At 41.8% G+C, this 12,083-nt stretch overlaps 1 non-coding gene across 1 annotated transcript; it reads left to right on the top strand.

Annotated features, from left to right (window-relative positions):
• The first annotated feature begins 10,594 nt into the window (after window positions 1–10,594).
• Window positions 10,595–10,758, top strand: LOC132539208 (U1 spliceosomal RNA). The gene has a single exon (XR_009550500.1). It is a non-coding gene; the product is annotated as a U1 spliceosomal RNA (small nuclear RNA).
• Window positions 10,759–12,083: the final 1,325 nt, after the last annotated feature.

Raw genomic sequence — 12,083 nt, 5'->3', positions numbered from 1 at the left:
GCTGAGGTGCAGACCCAGTGTTAATGGTGTAGTCTGAGCACTGTCCAGGTGAAAATGCAAAAAGGGGTTTACCCAGCACCTGGAGAAAGTCACCAAAGTCACGTGGTCATAGCATCTCTTACTCACTTTGGAATTATCATAGTTTGAACATGTTTTCAAATCACTGCTATTTTTTAATATTTTATTTATTTTAATGAGAAAGAGTAGATACAGAAGGAAAGATACCATGAGAGAGGAAGAGACCAGAACGCTGCTCATTTCTGGCTTATGGTGGTGCTGGGGATTGAACCTGGGACCTCAGAGCCTCAGGCTTGAAAGGCTTTTTGCATAACCATTATGCTGTCTCCCAAATCACTCAAATCACTGCTATTGAGTAGGAGCACCAATTAAGTAAATTAACAAAATCCAGTGATTTTTCTTTCAGGACTTCTGTGATGTTTGAGGTAAGTAAATGCTTTCTGAGGTTTTCAAAAGAAAATAGCATTCATTAAGCTTTTAGCCATTCAAAAAAGTCATGTAGAGAGAGCACACCAAATCCGAGGCTGGTCAGAGATAACAGAATGAGCCCACGTATATCTGATGCTTCTTTCCCTTCACTCTCCTCTATTCTCTTTGCTGGGCAGAATATGTACAATGCCTTTGCTTAAATCGACTTGTTTGGTTTGGTTTATGTCAGAACGTGTCTTGGGTATCTGCTCTGTCAGTAAGGGACTGGACAGATGGAAAGACAAAGGATACAGAAATACTATCAGGGAGGGCAGGGGGAAAAAAAAAAAGAAATACTAGCTCCCAGGCTCCCAGGCACACGACCGTGATTTGATTTCAGTGGAATCGTGAACTAATGTCAAATATAGCTTTTGGGGTTGGCTCAGCTCTTACTGTCATGGAGAAGAACAGTGAATACCTGGGTTTTCTGAAACTCTGGGTAAGGCTGAAAAAGAAATACATATGTAAAATGGTGGCTAGGGAGTCGGGCAGTAGTGCAGCAGGTTAAGCTCACATGGTGCGAAGCAGCAAGGACTGGCGTGAAATGGTGGAGAAATATAACCTATGACAATTACACAAGCATTAGAGAAAAACTATGAATCTGCCCATACAGCTGGGTGAAAGATGGGCATTTTGCAGAAATTGTCTTGTTGAAAATTTTTATGACAGTATAGTTTGATTTGTAAGTATATTTTGGTTTCCAATTTGATAATAAGCTGTATATTTATATACTCATTATTTTTTATTTAAATTTTTATTTATTTATTATTGGATAGAGACAGAGAGAAATTGATAGGGGAGGGGAGATAGAGAGAGAAAGAGACAGAGAGACATCTGCAGTCCTGCTTCACCACTTGTGAAGCTTTCCCCCTGCAGGTGGGGACTGGGGGCTTAAATCTGGGTCCTTCCACATTGTTGTTGTTGGTTTTTTAAATCTTTATTTATTTATTGGATAGAGACAGCCAGAAATAGAGATGGAAGGGGATGATAGAGACGGTGAGAGACAAGAGACACCAACAGCACTGCTCCACTACTTGTAAAGCTCTCTCCTTGCAGGTGGGAACCAAAGGCTTGAACCTGGGTCCATATGCATTGGAACATGTGTGCTCAACCAGGTGTGCCACCATCTGGCCCCTGGTCCTTGCACATTGTAATTTGTGGACTTAAAGAGGTATGCCTCTGCCTGGCCCTGTGTACTTATTCTAAGGTATATGTGTCTAAGGTGGGATGCTAGGTACTCTAAACTTAGTCTGGCCTACCTGGTACTCTTTTCTTTTCTTTTCTTTTCTTCTCTTTTCTTTCCTCTTTCTTTCCTTCTTTCTTTCTTTCTTTCTTTCTTTCTTTCTTTCTTTCTTTCTTTCTTTCTTTCTTTCTTTCTTTCTTGTTACCAGGGATATCACAGGGACTTGGTGCATGCACAATGAATACCCTGCTCCTGGTGGCCATTTTCTTACTCTTTTCTTTTTCATTAAATAGAGAGTGAGAGGGGAGAGGTAAATAGAGAGGAAGAGAGAACGGGATTCACCTATAAGCCTTGCTTTACCTCTGCTGAAGCTTTTCCCCTGCAGGTGGGGACCACAGGCTTGAACCTGGGTCTTTATACTTGGTGACATGTGCAGCTCAACCAGGTGTGTTTCCACCTAGCCTCCTGGCTAGCTATTTTTTTTAAAAAAAAGTTTAAAGGGAACACAACCACATTTATTTATTTATTTAAAAAATTAATTAGTGATTTAATATTGATTTATAGGATTTTAGGATAATAGGGATATAATTCCACACAGTTCCCACCGCCAGAGTTCTGTGTCCCCTCCCCTCCATTGGAACCTTCTGTATTGTTTACCTCTCTGGGAATATGGACCAAAATTCCTTATGGGGTGCAGAAAGTGGAAGGTCTGGCTTCTATAATTGTTTCTCTGCTGGACATGGACTTTGGCAGGTGGATCCACACCCCCAGACTGTTTCTGTCTTTCCCTAGTGGGACAGGGCTCTGGAGAGGTGGGGTTCCAGGACATATTGGCGAGGTTGTCTGCCCAGGGAAGTCAGGCTAGAATCGTAGTAGCATCTGAAACTTGGAGGCTGAGATATAGTAAGCTAGAAAGCTGGACAAAACTTTTAATAAACAGGAACCAAAAAAAGTAGGAATAGAGCAGATGAAAGTAGGAACCTTGGGTAGAAGGAAGGAAGCTAGATAGTCTATTTTAGAAAAGTTCCCAGGAGCCTGTGTCTTAGTAATCTTTGCTTGAGTTTGATAGCTAACATGGGCAGCTGCACTCATTCATGAGCAAGCCTTCTGTGATTGCTTTTGTTTTGCAATACAGAGTAGGGATCTGGTCCACAAAGCCTGAAATACTCACCATCTGACTAATTTGTTTTCAGTGATGTGAAGTAACTACACTAAGTTTATTTGCTACTCATAAAATGTAGAGCTCAATATTATTTATGAATTGAATCCAAATGTGTTTAAAATCTCAAACAGCATAAGTCGGGAAGACTTTTGGAAAGTAGAAAAGCTAAAATTGTGTTTGCTTTCTTCTCTTCCTCCTCTCCATCCTCCTCCTCCTCCCCTGCCTCCACCTCCTCCTCCTCCTCCTTCTCCTTCTTCTTTTAGAATTTGGTCTAAATTCCTTTTACCACTTCTATACTAATTTTCACTACAAGGCATCTTTCTGGCAGTGTCAATGTTTTGATAATGGCCATGCTTTCAATAGCATTCCACTTTTATCTTTCATTTGCTCACCAAATAAACACAAATTAAGAGCTAGCCATAACTGGTCAGAAATAGATTTCACAGCTTGAAACTGTGGAATCCATCTTGTTGTGAACTTTTCTCTAGAGAGCCCGTGGGTAGAGAATCCTCTGTGAATGGCAAAACTTGGTCACATGCTGCCACTAGATTTCAGAAGCCTCCATTAAGTGTGGCATGTGAAGGAGCTGGTGAACTCACACATAACGCTAGTCAAAGCCTTTCTTGTCTGTCAGGCTCCTGGCTCAATAGAATATGGCATCTGGGGGGTCGGGCGGTAGCGCAGCAGGTTAAGTGCACATGGTGCAAAGTGCAAGGACCTGCATAAGGATCCTAGTTCGAGCCCCCGGCTCCCCACCTGCAGGGGAGGTTGCTTCACGAGTAGTGATGCAGGTCTACAGGTGTCTTTCTTTACCCCTCTCTGTCTCCCCTCCTATCTTGATTTCTCTGTGTCCTGTCCAACAACAACAGCGGCAATGACAACCATAATAATAATGACAGGGGCAACAACAAGGGCAACAAAATGGAAAAAATGGCCTCCAGGAGCAGGGGGTTCGTAGTGCAGGCACCAAGCCCCAGTGATAACCCTGGAGGCAAAAAATAAAAGACTAAGAAATAAGAACATGGCATCTGGTTGACCATGTTCTATTTTTCTTACCCTGGTGCAGCCAGCCCAGTACGAACACTGCTGAGTTCAGTAAGCTCCTGCCTAGGTCCCATTATACCTAATCACGTTATGTCACTTTTTGGTGACCGTTTTCCTCATCTGTCTAAAGGGATAGCAATGTATCACCTCCCAGGATGAATGGAAGGAGCACAGGAGACTCCCAGGAATGTACCCTGTGTGAAATGTTACCATTGGTATCTTCTGCTTGGAATGTCAGAACAAATAGGAGTCTTTACAAAGTAACTTTTAACTTCTTACAAAAACATTTCTCACTTACCTACAAGGTTCATAAATGAATTTATCAGGATATTCTTTTTATTTATTTATTTATTTATTTTAAATTTATTTCTTTATTGGGGAATTAATGTTTTAAATTCAACAGTAAATACAATCGTTTGTACATGCATAACATTCCCCAGTTTCCCATTTAACAATACAACCCCCCACTATGTCATTTACATCCTTCATGGACCTGTATTCTCCCCACCCACCCACCCCAGAGTCTTTTACTTGGGTGCGATCCGCCAATTCCATTTCAGGTTCTACATGTGTTTTCTTTTCTGATCTTGTTTTTCAACTTCGGCCTGAGAGTGAGATTATCCCATATTCATCCTTCTGTTTCTGACTTATTTCACTCAACAGGATTTTTTCAAGGTCCATCCAAGATCGGCTGAAAATGGTGGTCACCATTTTTAATAGCTGAGAAGTATTCCATTGTGTATATATACCACAGCTTGCTCAGCCACTCATCTGTTGTTGGACACCTGGGTTGCTTCCAGGTTTTGGCTATTACAAATTGTGCTGCCAAGAACATATGTGTACACAGATCTTTTTGGATCGATGTGTTGGGTTCCTTAGGATATATCCCCAGGAGAGGAATTGCAGGACCACAGGGTAGGTCCATTTCTAGCCTTCTGAGAGTTCTCCAGACTGTTCTCCACAGAGGCTGGACCAATTGACATTCCCACCAGCAGTGCAGGAGGGTTCCTTTGACCCCACACCCTCTCCAGCATTTGCTGCTGCTGCCTTTTCTGATGTATGACATTCTCACAGGAGTGAAGTGGTATCTCATTGTTGTCTTTATTTGCATTTCTCTGACAGTCATAGACTTGGAGCATTTTTTCATGTGTTTCTCAGCCTTTTGGATCTCTTCTGTCCAAATATTCTGAATATTCTGTCCAAGTCCTCCCCCCATTTTTGGATGGGGTTATTTGTTGTCTTGTTGTTGAGTCTGGCAAGCTCTTTATATATGTTGGTTATTAAACTCTTATCTGATGTTTGGCATGTAAAGATCTTCTCCCATTCTGTGAGGGGTCTCTTGGTTTGGGTAGTAGTTTCTTTTGCTGTGAAGAAGCTTTTTAATTTGATGTAGTCCCATAGGTTTATACTTGTCTTAGTCTTCTTTGTAATTGGATTCGTTTCATTAAAAATGTCTTTAAAATTTATGTGGAAAAGAATTCTGCCAATATTTTCCTCTAAGTATCTGATAGTTTGTGGTCTAACATCCAAGTCCTTGATCCACTTGCAATTTACTTTTGTATTTGGTGAAATACAGTGGTTCAGTTTCATTCTTCTGCATGTTTCAACCCATTGTTTCCAACACCATTTGTTGAAGAGACTCTGCTTTCCCCATTTAATAGTCTGGGCCCCTTTGTCAAAGATTAGATGTCCATAGGTGTGGGGCCTCATTTCTGGGCTCTCAATTCTATTCCACTGGTCAGTGTGTCTATTAATGTTCCAGTACCAAGCAGTTTTGATGACAATGGCCCTATAATACAGTTTGAGATCTGGGAGTATGATGCCTCTGGTTCTGTTCTTTTTTCTCAAGATTGTTTTGGCAATTCTAGGTCTTTTCTGTATCAGGAGATTCTTAAAGAAGTGATTCCACTACAATACCTTTTGTTTTTTAAAGGTTTTTTTTTGTTATTTATTTTAATTCTGTTAGTGACTTAATATTGATTTACAAAATTATAATACAAAAGGGGTATAATTCCACACCATTCCCACCACCAGAGTTCTGTATCCCCATTCCCTCTACTGGAAGCTACAGCATTTCTCCCATGGTCATAGATATGGGTATTATTTCTGTCTATATTTCTCTATATTTGCCCACGTTATTTTCCATTGTCTGTCTTCTCTTCCTTTCTAGGTCACACCGACACCTACACCTTTTTCTGCTTCCAGCTGTCCTTCCTTTTTTCTTCTTCTCTCTCCGGGTCCTGATGGAGTACAGCACCTTTTATTATGTGAGTAAAACATTTCTCTCCCTTTGTGTTTGGGAAATAGCAAAGATCAAGTATGTACTTTCTTAATTAAAGCAACACCTGGGATATTTTTTTCAGAAATTCACAAAAGAGATAGATTCCCTGGCAGAAATGGGAGGTCTAGCTAGTCAAAACATTGCCTTAAAGCCTCGGTGAAGGTTAACCTGTTGTCAGACACTCATGCTTTTAGTTCTGTCTTCCCTGAGTAACACGTTCAACAATGGTTTTAGGTCATTTAATGGGATAGAATTGCAATGTAGTCCAATGGATGAAAAAGAACAGCCAGTGGGGGCTGGGTGGTGGCACACCTGGTGAGTGCACATTCTATTGTGTGCAGGGACCCAGGTTCAAGTTCCTGCTCCCCACCTGCAGGGGAAAAGATTCACAGGTGCACACAGGTCTCTGTCTCTCCTTCCCTCTCAATTTCTTTCTGTGCTGTCAAATACTAAATAAATAGTTTTTTAAAAAATCACTTATTAGAAAAAGACCAGCCATTGTCATGTGTATATACTTTGCCAGGACTCTTTGTTTCAATTTTTTTCCATCTCACCTAGTATATATAACTCATCACAATTTTATTGTAAAAACAGAAAAGCAGATGTCAGAAGGGCCAAAGTGTGGCACCTTAAAAAGATTAAAAAGAATGGAAAATGTCAAACAAAACAAATCATCCTGTCAGGGCCTGCACAGGAACACACCTTCACATATCACTCAAAGACCGACTTCTCAAAGGCTTCTATTCCCACCCCCCACCCCACCCCCAAAGAACAGGTTTGATGCACTAATGCAGATTCTGCAGGAAGCGTCAGAAATGTAAGGCTGCAGTCTACCTGAAAGTTGACCCCTATTTAAACATGTCACACCAAAGTGCCTGCTGGGAAAATGAACGCAATGAAAACCTAGCTTTGAGGATCAAGTTTGAGGGAAAAATGCCCAAATCAAATGCTTTTCAAGACATACTTCCTGAAGCTTTTGTCTCTCCTTTTTACTTACGGCGAGTTTCTGTTCTTGCAGTGGGGATGTTAAATCAATTTATAATTATACACACATTCAGGGGATGCAAGGGAATGACCTAATTAAAGACCAAATGGATGCCCCCTGGCTGTCCTGCAATTAAGAGCGATGGGGGCAGGAGATGGGCTTTATCCTGCTTTGAGTGAGTGCAGTGCTTAAACCGGTGCTGAATGTTGAACTTGCTTCACATAGGCCTGCCGTCATGTCAGGCTCTGTGCAAATCATTCCCTTGGGAAGGAGGGAGAAAAAAAGAAAAAACAACAGTTAAATCTAGACTTGAAAAGTAATTGTAGACCTGACACACTCCCTCTGCCCTGGACTGCTATAAGCCCAGCTTGTGCTCATCAAGGGAGAAAAACAAAGTAAGGGAAGGGTTCTTAATGCCCTAACTGTAGCTAACTAGGTTCTAATTAGTTACAGTGAAACTGCCAGGGATAACAGCTACGTGACACTGAAGAAGATGATGCCCACTGCTGACACAGTTCCCACTACTTCTTCAGACTTCTCTCCTCTGCCGAGGTTTAGTTAGAAACCGCAGGTGAAGCAAAAGGTCTTAACAGGGACCTAATAGGGCCACTGAAGCAGCAAATTCCCTCTGAGTGGTCCTTTGGCCTCCTTACTTTCCCCTCTGTACCCTGCATAGCAAGAGGAATTATTGTTTTCACCGTGCACATTCAGTCCTTTTCCCTTCTTCCAGCCAAAAGGGCACTTCCCTGCCTGCTTGCCCTGTACCATCCCCGGACAGGATTCCGAAACCTGTAATTGGAAAAAGAGCCGTGCTCATTGTCTAGCTAACAGAAATATCCTGGCTAATAGTGTCATTCCTCAAACCCACGTGACACAATGAGAAATGATGTGAACGGCAGGGCATTGAGTGGGAGGAGCAAAGGAACCACTCGGGTACTTCTTGGGAACTGGGAGAAAATGCACAGCACAGAATGCCGTCTTGACGGGCACAGTGGCTTCTCTGAGGGTGTCAGTGTGGATGAAGAGATAGACTGTGGCCTATAATGTGTGCCCTGAGATGGGCCGGGATGATACGAGGAGATGCTTGCAGATGAGCTGACTACTGCGTGGCCCTTTCTATTGTTCCATTACTTCTCTATGATGAGGTGCGGGGGGCTTATCAAAGACTGTTCTGTAATGCCACTGATATTTCACAGGTAATTGGTTTTACAGCATCATTTTCTGTGGTTCTGGTAAACAAAAATAACCTATCACTCTCCTCATGAAACCATACACATTTTAATAAGGGCTATTGGCCACAAGTGATTTGTCTAGAGTTTCTCATCAGAATTCATATAATACTATTTATTACTTTTTGAGCATCAAGTATTTACCAAACCCTCATGACTTTATACCATGAACTATTCTGTTCAATGGTTCTCCATAAGCTAGAATGAAATCAGAACGAATTCCATTGTCGTGTGATTAGTCAGGAAAGACTGTTATTTAGTTTGCATGCAGCAGTCTCCTCTGCCTTCAGCTTCCAAGATCCCCACTGGATTCCTAAAACTTTGGATAATACTGGATCCTATATGTAACAGTTTTTTTTTCTTCTGTGATAAAATCGACATGCACACAGTATTTCTCTCTCAAAGCATCTCATCGTCGACAGTATTTTAGAGCCCTGGTTGACTAGGGAGTAACTGGAACTTGGGACTCAAATGGGGCCATCTCCTGTAAATTCAACAGAGTCACACCTGCTCAGTGACAGCTTTCCGGCGCCCGCCCATGTCAGACCATTCAGATAGAATGTGTTTGATGCTCCACACTGAAAATGCTCACTCCCTGGCCCACGCAGAAAAAAAGTTACCAGGTGCTGCTCCATTTGCTGTCCTTCCTTGAGTTGCTAAGGTTGCTAAGGTTGCTGTGGTTACGTCTTCTGAGCAGGCTCACTTGCCATCTCTCCAGGCGACCTGAAAATGTGCACAGCCAGGAGGGTGTGGGTGGTGTCAGCTAAGTGAACAAGTCCACATTTGCAAAGGTGCGAACTTTCCAAATAAATTGACTTTGGAGTATCAGAATTAGCTAACACCACGTGAACTAGCAAAGTCGGAAACTCCTACCAAGTCCACCGTGATCTGGCCTCAGCCTTCTGTTTGGTTTCATTTCCTACTTCTCAGGTAAATGGAACTTGCTCTTGCTGGAGGGCTACTTTTGAACTTGCTGCTTTCTCTCCCTCCACCTCTCTCTCTTCTTCTTTCACAGAATCACTTCTCAAATGTAAGCTTCCCAGGCTTTTCCCAGTTCGTTTTCTTTTTTCTTTATTTATTTAATTTATTATTTTATTTCTTTGCCTTCAGGGTTATTGCTGGGGCTCGGTGCCTGCACCACGAATCCACTGCTCCTGGAGGATATTTTTTTTCCCTTTTGTTGTCCTTGTTGTTTCATTGTTGTGTAGTTATTATTGTTGCTGTTATTGATGTCCTTGTTAGATAGGACAGAGAAATGGAGAGAGGAGGGGAAGACAGAGAGGGAGAGAGAAAGAGAGATACATACCTGCAGACCTGCTTTGCTGCCTGTGAAGCCACTCCCCTGCAGGTAGGGAGCCAGGGGCTTGAACCAGGATCCTTATGTCAGTCCTTGCACTTCGCGCCACCTGCGTTGAACCAGCTACACTACCGCCCGGCCTGCTCCAGCTCATTTTCTTAAGAGACCCACAAACATCACTTTTGCTTGACCCACACGTCACCATTTCTCTGCCGAGGATATTTTTCTTTGTGAAAGTTACCGCAGGTATTATATGTTTCTCAGTCCATTACTGAAGTGTTTTTGAACCATCTAATCTGAGTCTGCAAGAAGGAAAAAGTCCATGAAGTCCTGCCATTTAAAATAGAGCCAGGGATATAGCAGAATCTTAAGAAATAGAACTAGTAGTTCATTCCAATAATGTTTTCACATAACCCAGTGGTGGCAGTGACATTTTATGGTCATATTGAAAAAGACACCAATCTCTCACAGAGCCTAGGGGTTGGCTCTGTGGGTAAATCACATGCCTTCCATGCATGAGGCTCTAAGTTCAATCCTTGTCACTGTGTGGGAACCCCCAAGACAGGCAAGTGGAACTTGATGGATGGTGTAGTTGTATTTTGTCGTCATCCCCTTATTTCCTCTTTCTCTATGGAACTCACTTTCTATCTGAATCTGTTTCTCTCTCGTATAAAAATGTAAAATAAAATTTAAAAAAATTGCATGAGACCCAGAGTTCATTCAATAAATGAAGAGGCACTGGTCTCTCAGTCAAGCCGTAATATTATTCATGGTCTTTGAGTTGCCTCTGTCCTCCCATGTGTGACAAACAGGAACCCATTTTCCCAATCATGAGCATCTGAGTTGCTTTATTGCAGAGGATGGTGGGTATTTCACAGTACTTGAGTTGTTAGGTAGACTTTCTCACAGTAAAACAAGTTTAGAAGTATAGTTACCTGGAAGGGGAGATAGCATGATCACAAGGGTGGTTTTCCCAGGGTGAGGCTTATCCATTGCACTCCAGATGTGCTGACCCCTACGATTTCCCCAAATGTGGGAGACTTGACCACGTGACTTGCGGTAGTGGGGGGCTGTGTTCGCGCTCTCCCCTGAAATGAAAAAGAAGAAGAGAGAAGTGTATCAGCCTTGCACAAGGTTCACTTATTTCATATAAGAATACAATACAATGTGCAATGCTTTGAAATCTAAGAGTAGTCACACAGCAAGCCAACAGAACACAGTGACCAGGCTGGCTATGCTGCAAAGGCCCTTTCCAAGCTGAAGTCTCATGTCTGCATCTATGCTCTGTGTTGTGTTGCGTCAGTGATCCCTTGAGATAAACACAGTTGCCTTCGTTTCACAATTGAAGAAAATTTATTAACCAGACTTATTAATCTTCTAAGTAGCAAAGTATTATTGCTTTCATCCACATCATTCTAGAGTTGAGATGATTTATCTTTCAGATGTTACTCTGTTTCAGCTACTCATCACAACTTAAAATAGATGATATTTATGCCATCCCCGATCTGGCTGGCTGTTGAAAAATAAACCAATCATTGTGATTTATTATTTTTATAAAATTACTCAGAGTTTAGCCTCCTAAAATTGCATCAGCCTTAAGGAATGGGGGTGGAGGTGAAGAAATTTTAGTTGATTAGTGTTCTAATTTTGCTGGCCACCTCCCAGTGTTTTTGTTTCTGAAAAACTAGAACTACGGTCATCTTAAACTATATATTCTGTAAGGTGAAGAAACAGTTCTGGTTTGAATCTGTAACTTATTCTAACTTTTCTATTTATTGTCTAATATAAGTGACTATTCTTAAGTGTTGAGGTATGTCATTGTCTGTTCCTATATTACTAAGTAGATAGAGAGCTTCATGTTTATTCTTTTGGACAGCCTTTTTTTGGTAGCACTTAAGGGGTATAGTTTAAGGTGAGGAACTTTTCAAGCAAAGCTATTGCTTCAGGGAATGAGAAAAATATTGAGATTAAAATAGTTGTGCATTGAACTTTGGTGGAGGGTGTGGTGACTTACACTGAGCATGTAGTATTGTGAAATTCTACCTCTGAAATTGTATCATTTTGTAAAAACTGCTGTTAAATTACTGAAGTAAAGGGAGGAAAGTAACAGTACTATATCAAAGATGGAGTGGTCTAAATATATGAATGAGGAAGAGGAGGAGGAGCTGAAGAGAGAATCCAGGAGTTACGTAACTCAGTAGGAGCCACGAAGAACAAGTCGTGTATCTTAGAAACTCGGCAGACCTATCTGATGCTTATTGACTCACACAGACCTATCTGGTGCTCATTGACTCACACAGATAGTGACCCTTGCCTCTCATTCACTGGGCAAGTGGTGGAAAAGAGTATACGACCGTGAGAGTCTGTAGAGGAAGTTGGATTCCAGCTCCCAGTCTCCACTTGCGGGGGTAAAGCT

The sequence above is a fragment of the Erinaceus europaeus genome, chromosome 6, assembly GCF_950295315.1.
Source record: "Erinaceus europaeus chromosome 6, mEriEur2.1, whole genome shotgun sequence".
NCBI classification, from domain to species: Eukaryota; Metazoa; Chordata; class Mammalia; order Eulipotyphla; family Erinaceidae; genus Erinaceus; species Erinaceus europaeus.
The sequence above is the reverse complement of the archived record's forward strand: the minus strand, read 5'-3'. Positions and strand labels throughout refer to the sequence as shown.